Source organism: Natator depressus, chromosome 11 (assembly GCF_965152275.1).
Source record: "Natator depressus isolate rNatDep1 chromosome 11, rNatDep2.hap1, whole genome shotgun sequence".
Classification (NCBI taxonomy): domain Eukaryota; kingdom Metazoa; phylum Chordata; order Testudines; family Cheloniidae; genus Natator; species Natator depressus.
In genome coordinates, this window is record NC_134244.1 from 36,563,946 (window position 1) to 36,576,467 (window position 12,522).

The window sequence follows — 12,522 nt, forward strand, 5'->3', positions numbered from 1 at the left end:
GGTTAACCCATACAGAATCTAACTGATTATTTATTAAAGGTTTAAACTGATTTCTAATTAAATAATCAGATTAATATCCTTACATCAAAAGCTTTAAAGAATCCTTCATTTTTATAAGTTTGTTCACACAACTGCTGCCATTAGTGTCAGCATTTAGAAATAGTTATCGTTCTGTGGTTTCCAAGAGACTGGAAATTCTACCCTTACCTTAGAATAGGGAGCAACAGGGTGCAACAGTTTAAATCAAGGCAGTCTAAATCACTTGATTTTATTTTTAATCATTGATTTAAATCAGGTTGAGCCTTTGCAAAATTAATTTGAAAATCTGTGGCATTACAAATTTAGATTAAAATTTACATTGACATAAAAAGTGCAGTATTTTTTTAAGTGCAACTGCTCTTAGAATCTCTTCTTTGAATTTACACAACTGCTATTTGAAAACCCAAAATACTGAAAATTAAGACCCTGATCCTACAAACAACAAACAGATATATCATTTTCCTCATATGAATAGTCCCATTAATAACATGAGTAGATACGCGGAACTCAAAGTTACTGGTAATTATATGCATCGGGTTTGCAAAGCCAGGTATAAAATTGTATTTTTGCTAAAAAAAAAAAAAAAAAAAAAAAAGCTTTGTGGCATAAAATCTGTGTCACTTCAAAACAAAACTGCTTCACAGTTAACAATGAAAATTTATTTAGACTTTCAATAAAACAAAGTGACTGTGAATTCTGTCATATATATACAGTCCAATATTTGCAAATATAGGAGCTTAAAGTTAGGATTTTAAAATGTATATTTCAAAAGCACCTAAGCCTCTATTCCTGCAAACTGTTATGCACGTGCTTAATTTTACTACTATGGGCAGTCCTATTGATATCATTTGATGCTACTGACAGTAGTAAAATTAATGTGTGTAAGTATTTGCAGGATTGGGGCCTAAGGCCCAGATCTCTCTGTCTCTACAGCTGATGCTGTTCCACTGTATATAACTAGTTAGTTAAATATGCATTAGGCCACAGAGAGTCAGACTAACTCTATAGTCTAGTGGTTAGGGTACTCACCTAAGAGGCGAGAACCCCAAGTTCAAATACCTTTACCACATCAGGCATGGGGAGGGAGGGGGAGAAATGTGTCAAACACCAGTCTCCCACTAACTATAAAGCCTACAAGGGAGGGTATGTCCCTTTCCTTACCTCCTCTTCCTCTTAGGTCCCCCCGGGCCATTTTGCGCAGAGTTAGATGTGCACTATCACCTTTCTTCCAAGAACAGCTTAGGATGCCAACTTCAGCAGAGGATTCATGTGACTCCCTAATGGAGACTGGCACCTCCCTTCAGCCCTGACTTACCTAACTCTTTGACAGTGGCAAGGCTTAGGCCTCAACCCTCTCCTCAGCATCTGCAATTGGCTCGTTTAGACAGCTCCCTGCTCAGCTTGCTGGCTTTTGTGGATCCCATTCTTAAGCACCCATTCCTCCCTATGCATTGTACCAGGAGCCTAAGTGCATAACTTGGAGCTGTGGATTCCACCGGGTGGCTAGGTGCCTGAAAGTTAGGCGCTCCAATGCTGAGTGAAGCAGCACCTAAGTCCCTATTGGATTTACTCCTAAGTGATTTAGGAGCACAGCCCCATGGAGGAGTGTAACTTAACTGAAGGATTTCAGCTGTCTTGACTTCTTTTATATATCAAAAGAGTGTGGGTGTAAATATGGGATTTTGCCTATCGATTTTGTGCTCGAGTTTGTGTTGTTCTCACAGTAAGGATGTCAATAAGGCTGGGACATGTTTTCTTCAGCACATATGTGCATTTTAAGTGTGAAAATTCTTCATAGAAAAATAAATCTCTGTAAAATCTGAAATTCTAATAATTCAGAAACAATTAAAGATAATTACAAAATATCCAATTTGGCAATTAAGACTATATAAAAAGAAGTAAAGAAATAAAAATGGTGTAAATAAAAAATCTGAATTAAATAGATTTAAATACTAAAAAAAAAATCACAAAATATTTTTAATTATGATTTTATCCACCCTGGGAAACAACTGAAGTGTGGTAGTTAGTAAATGGAGAACTGTCAGTGATGATCACTTTAGACGCAACAGCAAATGAGAAAACGTGTGAAATACTGAAGATCTATGGATCTATGAATAGTTCACATTTAAATATTCAGAAAAGCAAATTCCTCACACAATTTCCAAATTCCAAGCTGAAGAACATGTGTAACAGCTAGCAATTGCTATACAAAAGATAACAGGAAAAAGATGCTATTTTATGCGTAGTAGTAAAAAAATACTGCTTGGAAAAAACGAACAAATTAGTCACCATAATGCTCTCAAAAGGAGTCACAGTGAAGTGTGAGGAAGCAGCTCAATTATTCATGCAGGACTCTCACTCTTCAGGCAAATATGGACTGGGAATGCTGCCAAGGAAACATGCTTAGTCCAAGTGAGTGCCTTGGTTCTCTCATTTGATGCTGCTGTAGTCACTTAAACTGCTTTTCTAATTGGCTCCAAATGAGCTGGATCTAGTCCTCCTTAATCAGGAGGATGGTGACTGGAGTAGTGGGGGAAAGGAGATTACTTAAAATGGGAAAAAGATATATGCTCAGGGTTCCATAAGCGATGCTAAGGACTTCTCAAGAGAAAAAAGTATCTGGTTATACTCTATTACAAAGTGGAGACAGAATTGGAACACTTAGAATGCCTTTCTTATTCTCTCCTCTTTCGCTCTTTCATCCTTGGAATATTTTCTTACTTATTCATCTCTCTCTCATTTCAGAGGAAAATGCTGCTCCTACTTAAAAAACTGAGCTGCTATCACAGGCTCTAATTGTTGAAACCAAATGGAGAGACGTGACAGAAGTGTATCCATTTATTTATTTAGATCCAGAATCTGCCACCCTGACTCAAACGGAGCAGTACTTTACTCCATCAATTAGCCTAATAGCTAAATAAGGTACTAATCAACATAAGTAAAGGTGGCAGAAAAAACAGTTACTAACATCTTGTAACTGTTGTTCTTCGAGATTTGTTGTTCATGTCCATTCCAATAAGGTGTGTGCGCGCACACGCGCACGGTGGCCGGAAGATTTTTCCCCTAGCAGCATCCATTGGGTCAGCCTGGGCGCCCCCTGGAGTTGCGCTTTATGGCGCTCAATATAGAGCCCCACCAACCTGCCACCCCCTCAGTTCCTTCTTGCTGGCTACTCCGACAGAGGGATAGGAGGGAGGGTATTGGAATGGACATGAACAACACATCTTGAAGAACAACAGTTATGAGAAGTGAGTAATCATTTTTTCTTCTTCAAGTACTTGTTCATGTCCATTCCAATCAGGTGACTCCCAAGCCAAGTTCAGGAGGTGGGGTCGGAGCTGTCCACTGATTGAAGTACTGCTCGTCCGAAGGCTGCATTGTCTCTGGCCTGCTGGATAATTGCATAGTGCACGGCGAAAATGCGTATAGAGGACCATGTCGCCGCTCTGCAGATTTCCTGGGTGGTCACCTGAGCCAGGAACACTGTAGATGAAACCTGCGCCCTGGTAGAGTGCGTAGTGATCGGAGGTGTGGGAACGCCTGCCAGGTAGTAGCACTCACGGATACAGGACACGATCCATGACGAGATGGGCTGGGATGAAACCAGCTGATCTTTCATCCTGTCCACCACTGCCACAAACAACTGGACCGACTTTCTCAACAGTTTCATTCTCTCGATGTAAAAGACCAGCACCCTGCAGTCATCCAGAGAGTGGAGTCTCTGCTCCCTGCCGCTGGAATGAGGTTTAAGGTAGAAAACCGGGAGGAAAATGTCCTGGTTGATGTGAAACTGTGAGACAACCTTTGGGAGGAAAGCAGGGTGAGGCTTGAGCTGACCCTGGTACTTATAGAACATGGTGTAGGGAGGGTCTGATGTCAAGGCCCTGAGCTTAGACACCCTCCTGGCTGAGGTTATTGCTACCAGGAACGCAACCTTGTAAGAGAGGTAGAGCAGGGAGCATGTTGCTAAAGGCTCAAAGGGAGGCCCCATGAGTCTAGAAAGGACCAAGCTGAGGTCCCAGGCAGGGACTGGCTGACAGATGTGAGGGTATAACCTGTCGAGCCCCTTTAGGAATCGGCTGACCATAGGATTAGCAAATACCGAGTGGCCCTGCACGCCCGGGTGGAAAGCCGAGATGGCGGCTAAGTGCACTCGGATAGAAGATGACAAGAGACCCTCCTGCTTCAGATGGAGGAGGCAGTCCAGAATGTGTGGCACTGAAGCTAGTGTCGGGGGTGAATGGAGCTGAGCCGACCAGATTGAAAATCTCTTCCACTTGGCAAGGTACGTGGCTCTCGTAGAGGGTTTCCTACTGCCAAGGAGGACCTGTCTAACTTGGTCTGAGCAGGAAAGCTCCAATGGATTTAACCATGTAGCTTCCATGCAGTGAGGTGGAGCAACTGTACGTTTAGGTGCTGGAGACATCTGTGATCCTGTGTAAGAAGGTCCAGGCAGAGCGGCAAGGTAATCGGGGCTCCCACGGACATGTCTAGGAGGGATGTGTACCAGTGCTGACGGGACCAGGCTGTTGCTATCAGTATGACCTGAGCTTGATCCCTACGGAACTTCAGCAACACCTTGTGAACAAGCGGTATCGGTGGAAAGGTGTATAGGCGAGAACCTCCCCAGTGGAGGAGGAACGCATATGTGCTGGAACCCGGGCTATGATTTTGGAAGGAGCAAAATTGCTGGCACTTCCTGTTGCATCGTGTTGTGAAGAGGTCTATGAGAGGAAACCTCCATCTCTGGAACACTGAAATTGCGACATCCGGGTAAAGGAACCACCCGTGGCTGTGGAATGACCTGCTGAGGTGGTCCGCCAGCCTGTTCTGAATCCCAGGGAGGTACGATGCCTGCAGGTGAATTGAAAGTCCCACAGCATGAGGGCTTCTTGGCACAGGGGAGAGGAGCATGCACCCCTCTGTTTGTTGATATAGAACATTGCTGTCATATTGTCCATCATGACTGATACGCATTGTCTGGTTAGGTAAGGACAGAATGTCTGACATGCCAGGCGCACCCCTCTCAGCTCTCTGACATTGATGTGGAGACGTAGATCTGCCTGCGACCAGAGCCCTTGAGTCCTGCTGTCTCCCAATGAGAGCTCCCTAGCCCAAGTCTGATGCGTCCGTCATCAACAACAGAGACGGCAGTGGGGCAGCAAAGGGGACCCCTTAGCACACCTCCTGAGCGTCGATCCGCCACCAGAGGGAGTTGAGGACCGGGCGAGGCAAGGTCACGAGCCTGTCCAAACTGTCCCGGGCTGCGCAATACACTGACGTGAGCCACGACTGGAGTGGTCAAATCCTGAGTTTGGCGTGTTGCACCATGTAGGTACGGGCAGCCATGTAACCAAGAAGTTTCAGGCAGTTTCTTGCTGTAATGGTGGGGAACTGCATGACGCCTTGGATTATGTTGTCGAGGGCCTGAAACCTCAGCTGTGGCAGGTATGCCCTGGCTTGGGTCGAGTCCAGTACTGCCCCTATGAACTCTATCCTCTGGATGGGAGACAGAGTCGATTTTGCTTCATGTAGGAGGAGACCCAGGCTCTCGAAGGTGGCTCTGATAAGTGTGACCTGAGTTTCCACTTGGGTCCTGTAGTGGCCTTTGATCAGCCAGTCGTCCAAGTAAGGGAACACCTGTACCTGGTGCCTCCGCAAGAACGCGGCAACAACTGCCATGCACTTGGGGAATACTCGAGGTGCTGCTGACAGGCCGAACGGGTGGACAGTAAATTGGTAGTGGGTACCATTGACCACAAACCTGAGGTACTTCCTGTGGGGCTGAGTGATTGCGATGTGAAAGTACGCATCTTTCAAGTTGAGGGTGGCATACCAATCTGCTGGATCTAGTGAGAGGATGATGGAGGACAAGGAGACCATGCAGAACTTGAGTTTCTTTATGAACTTGTTGAGTTCTCGGAGGTCCAGGATAGGCCTGAGGCCACCTTTGGCTTTCATTATTAGGAAATATCAGGAATAGAAGTCCTCGCCCCTGTGCTCCAGAGGAACCTCCTCCACTGTCCCTAGAAATACAAGCAGCTGCACCTCCTGAATGAGTAGAGCTCATGAGAAGGGTCTCTGAAGAGGGACAGGGAAGGGGGGTGGAAGGGCAGGAGGGCACAGAATTGGATGGAGTATCCCCTCTCTACTGTGTAGAGCACCCAGTGGTTCAAAGTAATACGGGACCATGCACAGTAGAAAGGGGACAGTCGGGAGGAAAAGGTAAGGTGGGGTAGATCCAGTCTGTGATCTGGTGCACTGTCCTCAACCGCACCTTCAAAAGGCCGGTTTAGGGCCAGAGGGCGGCTTGGGCTGGCCAGAGCCCTGGCCAGAGGTTGGATGTTCCCTCCTCCTGCCACTCCTGTTCCTCCTCTGAGAACCATCCTGTTGGTTCCACTGATGGAAACCTGGAGGAAGTGTCTCCGCTCTGTGGCGGGAGTGTGCAGGCCCAACGACTTGATGGTGGCTCGTGAGTCTTTCAGGCTGTGGAGCCTCTTGTCTCTCTTTTCAGAAAACAGAGTCTCACCCTCAAATGGGAGGTCTACTGGACCTCGTAAGAGCCCCGAGAGTTGGAGCCAGGATCCCCTCCTCATGGCTACCCCAGTCGCTATGACCCTAGTCGTGGCATCTGCAGCATCCAATGCGGCCTGGAGGGAAGCCTGGGAGACTAGCTTCCTCTCCTCAACCAAGGCCAAAACACTCGGTTTGGGAGTCCGAAGGGAGGAGCTCCGTAAATTTGGCCATCGCTGCACTTGTGTTATACGGGTACCTGTGATGATGGCCTGTTGGTTCGAGATATGGAGTTGCAGATCCCCTGTGAAATACACCTTTCTCCCAACCAGGTCTAGACGCTTAGCCTCCCTGTTTTTTGGGGAGGGCCCTTGTAAGCCCTGTCTCTCACGCTGGTTAGCAGCATCCACAACAAGAGAATCAGGTGGTGGGTGAGAGTATAAATGCTTGAACCCTCTGGAAGGCACGAAATAACGCCTCTAATTGCGCTTGGCAGTGGGTGGCAAGGAAGCTGGGGTCTGCCACAGGGTCTCGTGTGTCCACAATAGTTTTAATGAGTGGAAGGGCAATACAGGAAAGTCCTGAGGGTGTGAGGATGTCCACCATGGGATCAGCCTCCTCAACTACCTCCTCGGCCTTAATGCTCAGACCCTGAGCAGCCCTATGCAGCAACCTCTGCAGCACCTTGTTGTCCTCAAGCTCTAGGACTATGGCTTTATCTGCCAATGCTTCATCAGGTGACAAAGAGGAAGCGTTTATAAGGAGCAGATGCTCCCTGCCATCCGCCCCCTGAGGGTCCCTAGACTCTCAGGGCAGAGTTGATACTCGTGGTGCGCCAGACGGTGCCAGAGCTGCAGATGCCGGACCAAGTGTTGGCGTGGCCATCGGCACGATGGGAGGAACAGTCGATGGAGCCAGTGCCCATCCGCTCGTAGGCTCCGATGAAGAAGGAGGGCCTGTCGCCGCTATCGGTGCTAATCGGTGCCTGCATCATAGTTGACGTCGACAATGGTGCTGGCATGGAAGACGGTGTGAGGACATTGCCGGGGTCGGTTCCATATACAGTGCCGGAGTCAACGACGGTGCCGGTGTCAGAGGCATTGGTGTGTGGGCACGTGCTGAGGCCAGATCATAACCGATAGCAAGATAAAGGTGGCTGAGGCCACAGAAGTCGTCACGGAGCGGTGACCTTGGGGTTCCTCCCTGTCCTTGGGAAAGAGCCCTGGGGGTTCAGAACAGCCACAGAGGTGGGTTCTGCCACTGAAAAGGCCATGCCTGGGGCTCCCTCCTGTCTCTCCTGGACCTCGATCTGCGGCTCCTGCTTGTCCTGGAGTGATAGGATTCGGACTCTGACCCCAAGGTCTCTGAGACTGAAGACCACAGAGAAGCCGAGCCTTGGTGCCTTGAGCGTCGAGAGCTCAGGGAGTGGGTAGACTCTCTGTCCGAGTGGGCTGGTGCCGAGGAACATGGAGAGGGGGAGCGCCTCGACATCATAGCCAGCTGTGTAGGGACCGGTGACCGAGGGGGTCCCAGACTCAACTGCCTCACCTGGGCAGGAGTTGAGACAGCCCCAGTAGGGGATCCAGAGCTGTGGCCCACCTGGGGTCTCACTTCTCTGGATTTAGCTGGAGGAGAGCAGCTGTCCGGCTTCTTTTTCTTCTGATGCACCGGCAAGTGGGATTGGTACCTGTTATCAGCTGGGCCTCGTGAGGTGCCGTGTCAGTGCCAAGCATCTTGGGATGAGTCCTTTCTTGGCACCAGGCTTGACGACAGTGCTGGGGCACTCTGCATCGAGTCAGAGTGGGAGCCTGGGTCAGAGTGGGAGTGCAGGGCTGCCTCCATGAGGATCACCTTAAGCCGCTGATCCCTTTCTTTAAGAGTTCTAGGGCAGAACTAGCAGCAGATCTTACAGCGATCTCCCCTAGGCACCGTAAACAGGAAGAGTGAGGATCACTCTTTGGCATGCGCTTTGCAGAGGCCACACAGTTTTTAAACCCTGGGGAACACGGCATACCATGGCTCCGGGGAGGCGGGATGGGAGGAAAGCCCCAACAGCTCTATACTAAGAACTCTAATGCTAAGACGACATTAAGGTTAACTATAGAACGCGCTTGCTAAGCAAGGGCTAAGGGAAGTTCCAGCCAACCATCACTTGCGGTAAGAAGGAACTGAAGGGGTGGCGGGTTGGTGGGGCTCTATATTGGGCACCATGAAGGCGCAACTCCACGGGGCGCCTAGGCCGACCCGACGGATGCTGCTAAGGGAAGAATCTTCTGGCCACCATGCACGTGCACACACACCTGATTGGAATGGACATGAACAAGCACTAGAAGAAGAACTGGGCCCTCAGACAGAAACATTCAATTGATAAATTTCTTGCACATCTTGATTAAAGCCAGAGCACTGTCTCAATAAGACAGGTTGTAAGACGTTTTCCATGCTAACAGAATCAGGTATAAGACTTCCATAGACATAGACGACTCATTTACGAGTATTCACAAAAAACCTCTCTCAAAAGCTATGCAAACTATAGACAAAAATGTGTTAAGAGGTATATCTATTTACCAATGTAACTTCAACAAACATACTCAGAACATTATCAAAAGAAAGATGGCAGGTAATTTGGAGTTAAAATTAAAAATCCAAATGTTTGTCCAGCCAAAGAATTACAAATCTATCATTTATCATTTCACAATTTGGGCTAGATTTACTGCCGGAAGCAGGAGCAAAGTGGCATAATTCCTTTACTACCCTATGCCAATGGGTGGTCCAGAGCTGGCTAAAACGGCCCACTAAAAAGATTGGACCAAATAAGGAGGCACTCAGAAGATGAGTTACATAGGAAGCTTCGTTTGGTGGTGCTTCCATAAAGCCCCAAAACAGAATTTAAAGTGAATCTTTTTGAATTACCTTCCTGCACCTGCAGGTGTGAATCAAGACCATTATCTACAGGTATAGGATTAGGCTCCTGCTTTATATATTTTTCTTTATAAATTCTCTCTATACTCAACATAGGCCAAATGGATAAGTGCACAGTGTTCCACAAGATTACACAACCAAAGACTATGAGCACAATTCTCAATTGCACTTCAACTTCCACCAAGTGGCAGAAAGTGAAAGTCCCCCACCATTATGGAGAGGATAAATGAGGGTGAGGGAGCACACAGCTGGGCACAATTAAGGTTTGTGTTGTATCCTTAACTATTTTTATATTTTCAGAGTTTTAGGGTTTTTGACCTACAATCTTATTTACTGACTCTTATACATTTGCTTGTAACCTTAACTTTGAATTTCCTTATTTTCAAAATTATTATTTATTACTTGTGTTACTGTAGTGCCTAGGAATCCTAATCATGGACCAGGATACCATTGTGCTAGGTGCTTTACAAATACATTATTCCAATGTCCACACTGTAATATATTACTTTAAATTAACATAGATCTATTTAAACATTCGTAAAAAGAAAAAAGAAAAGGAGTACTTGTGGCACCTTAGAGACTAACCAGTTTATTTGAGCATGAGCTTTCGTGAGCTACAGCTCACTTCATCGGATGCATAGCTATGCTATGCTATGCATCCCATGAAGTGAGCTGTAGCTCACGAAAGCTCATGCTCAAATAAACTGGTTAGTCTCTAAGGTGCCACAAGTACTCCTTTTCTTTTTTCTTTTTACGAATACAGACTAACACGGCTGTTACTCTGAAACCTATTTAAACATTAACTCTCATTTAAAATCTTGTGTTTGTGATGAAGTTTTGTCTCTCTGAATAAACCTACTGAGTTATGTTCACAGACACGTTTAGTCATGACAAACAAAATGAATATGGACGTTTTCCTAGGGACTTAAGTTCTGATCTTGCAAACACTTTTACTAGGGCTGCTGATTAATCACAGTTAACTCACATGATTAACTCAAAAAAATTAATCGTGATTAATTGCACTTTTAATCACACTGTTTAAACAATAGAATACCAATTGAAATTTATTAAATATTTTTGGATTTTTTCTACATTTTCAAATACAACACAAAAAATACCAAGTGTACAGTGCTCACTTTATATTATTTTTATTACAAATATTTGCACTGTAAAAACGATAACCAAAGAAATAGTCTTTTCAATTCACCTCATACAAGTACCGTAGTGCAATCTATATCATGAAAGTGCAACTTACAAATCTAAGTATTTTTTTGTTACATAACTGCACTCAAAAACAAAACAATGTACAACTTTAGAGCCTACAAGTCCTACTTCTTGTTCAGCCAATCGCTAAGACAAACAAGTTTATTTAAATTTCCATGGCATAATGCTGCCGGCTTCTTATTTACAATGTCACCTGAAAGCGAGAACAGGTGTTATGGCACTTTTGTAGTGGGCATTGCTAGGTATTTATGTGCCAGATATGCTAAACATTCGTATGCCCCTTCATGTTTCAGTCACCATTCCAGAGGACATGCTTCCATGCTGATGACGCTCGTTAAAAAAAATGCATTAATTAAATTTGAGACTGAACTCCTTGGGGGAGAATTGTATGTCTCCTGCTGTTTTACCTGCATTCTGCCATATATTTCATGTTATAGCAACCTTGGATGATGACCCAGCACATGTTGTTCATTTTAAGAAGGTACCAATGTGAGATTTCTAAAGATTTAGAAAATATTTCTGAAGATTTAGCTACAGTACTCGACCCAAGGTTTAGGAATCTGAACTGCCTTCCAAAATCTGAGAGGGACGAGGTGTGGAGCATGCTGTCAGAAGTCCTAAAAGAGCAACACTCCGATGCGGAAACTACTGAATCCGAACCAACAAAAAAGAAAATCAACTTTCTGCTGGTGGCATCTGACTCAGATGATGAAAATGAATATGCGTCAGTCCACACTGCTTTGGATTGTTATTGAGCAGAACCTGTCATCGGCATGGACGCATGTCCTCTGGAAGGGTGGTTGAAGCATGAAGGGACATATGAATCTTTAGCGCATCTGGCATGTAAATATCTTGTGACGCCGGCTACAACAGTGCCATGCAAACAACTGTTGTCACTTTCTGGTGACATTGTAAACAAGAAGCGGGCAGCATTATCTCCTGCAAATGTAAACAAACTTGTTTGTCTGAGTGACTGGCTGAACAAGAAGTAGGACTGAGTTGACTCGTAGGCTCTAAAGATTTACATTGTTTTATTTTTGAGTGCAGTTTTTTGTACATAATTTTATATTTGTCAGTTTAACTTTCATGATAAAGAGATTGCATTAAATTGTTTGTATTAAGTGAATTGAAAAATATTATTTCTTTTGTTTTTTTACAGTGCAAATATTTGTAATAAAAATAATAAAATAAAGTGAGCACTGTATATATTCTGAGTGGTAACTAAAATAAAAATATTTGAAAATGTAGAAAACATCCAAAAATAATTAAATAAATGGTATTATGTTATTCTTTAACAGCATGATTAATCACATGATTAACTTTTTTAATTGCTTGAGAGCCCTAACTTTTATACTTGGCCAACTTGGTGCACTGCACATTACCACAGAGGTCAATGGGACTATCCACGAGCATAAAGTTAAACAGGTAAGTGAACATTTGCAAGACTGGGGCTTTATTCCTAAAGTTTTGAAAGTTTTATTTTTTCCTAGAGGAGAAAACTATATTTTAAATCTTAAAAGTTAAACACAACTAAAAAAATTTCAACATATCCTACCAAAATATAAACACTTTTTAGCAATCAATCAAATAATCAAGGTAATTAAAAATATTTACTTAAATATGCATTACAGGAATGAATGTGATCAGAATATTTGTAATTACAAGAGATCTAAAAGTCTGTTTTAATACAACAATAAAGTTATAAACAAGTTTCAAATAAAATACTTTTGTATTTTTTTAAAAATGATAATCTCTTAAAATGTAGTCTTCTTGTCACTTTATAATCCAAATTTTAAAAAAATATCTACAGAGCATGCACTTTTTATA

General features: G+C 44.4%; 2 protein-coding genes across 4 annotated transcripts in view; one reads left to right on the forward strand and one right to left on the reverse strand.

Moving 5' to 3' along the window:
• LOC141995939 (uncharacterized) overlaps positions 1–12,522 on the forward strand; it is a 181,444-nt gene that overhangs the window by 113,349 nt on the left and 55,573 nt on the right. For all 3 annotated transcript variants that reach the window (XR_012641444.1, XR_012641445.1, XR_012641443.1), the window contains exon 6: positions 9,568–9,734. The gene's annotated coding sequence lies outside the window, so the exon portion shown is untranslated. The remainder of the gene's footprint in view (positions 1–9,567; positions 9,735–12,522) is intronic.
• The window catches only part of LOC141995938 (sodium channel protein type 2 subunit alpha-like), a 286,439-nt gene that overhangs the window by 57,845 nt on the left and 216,072 nt on the right, over positions 1–12,522 (reverse strand). The window lies entirely within an intron of this gene.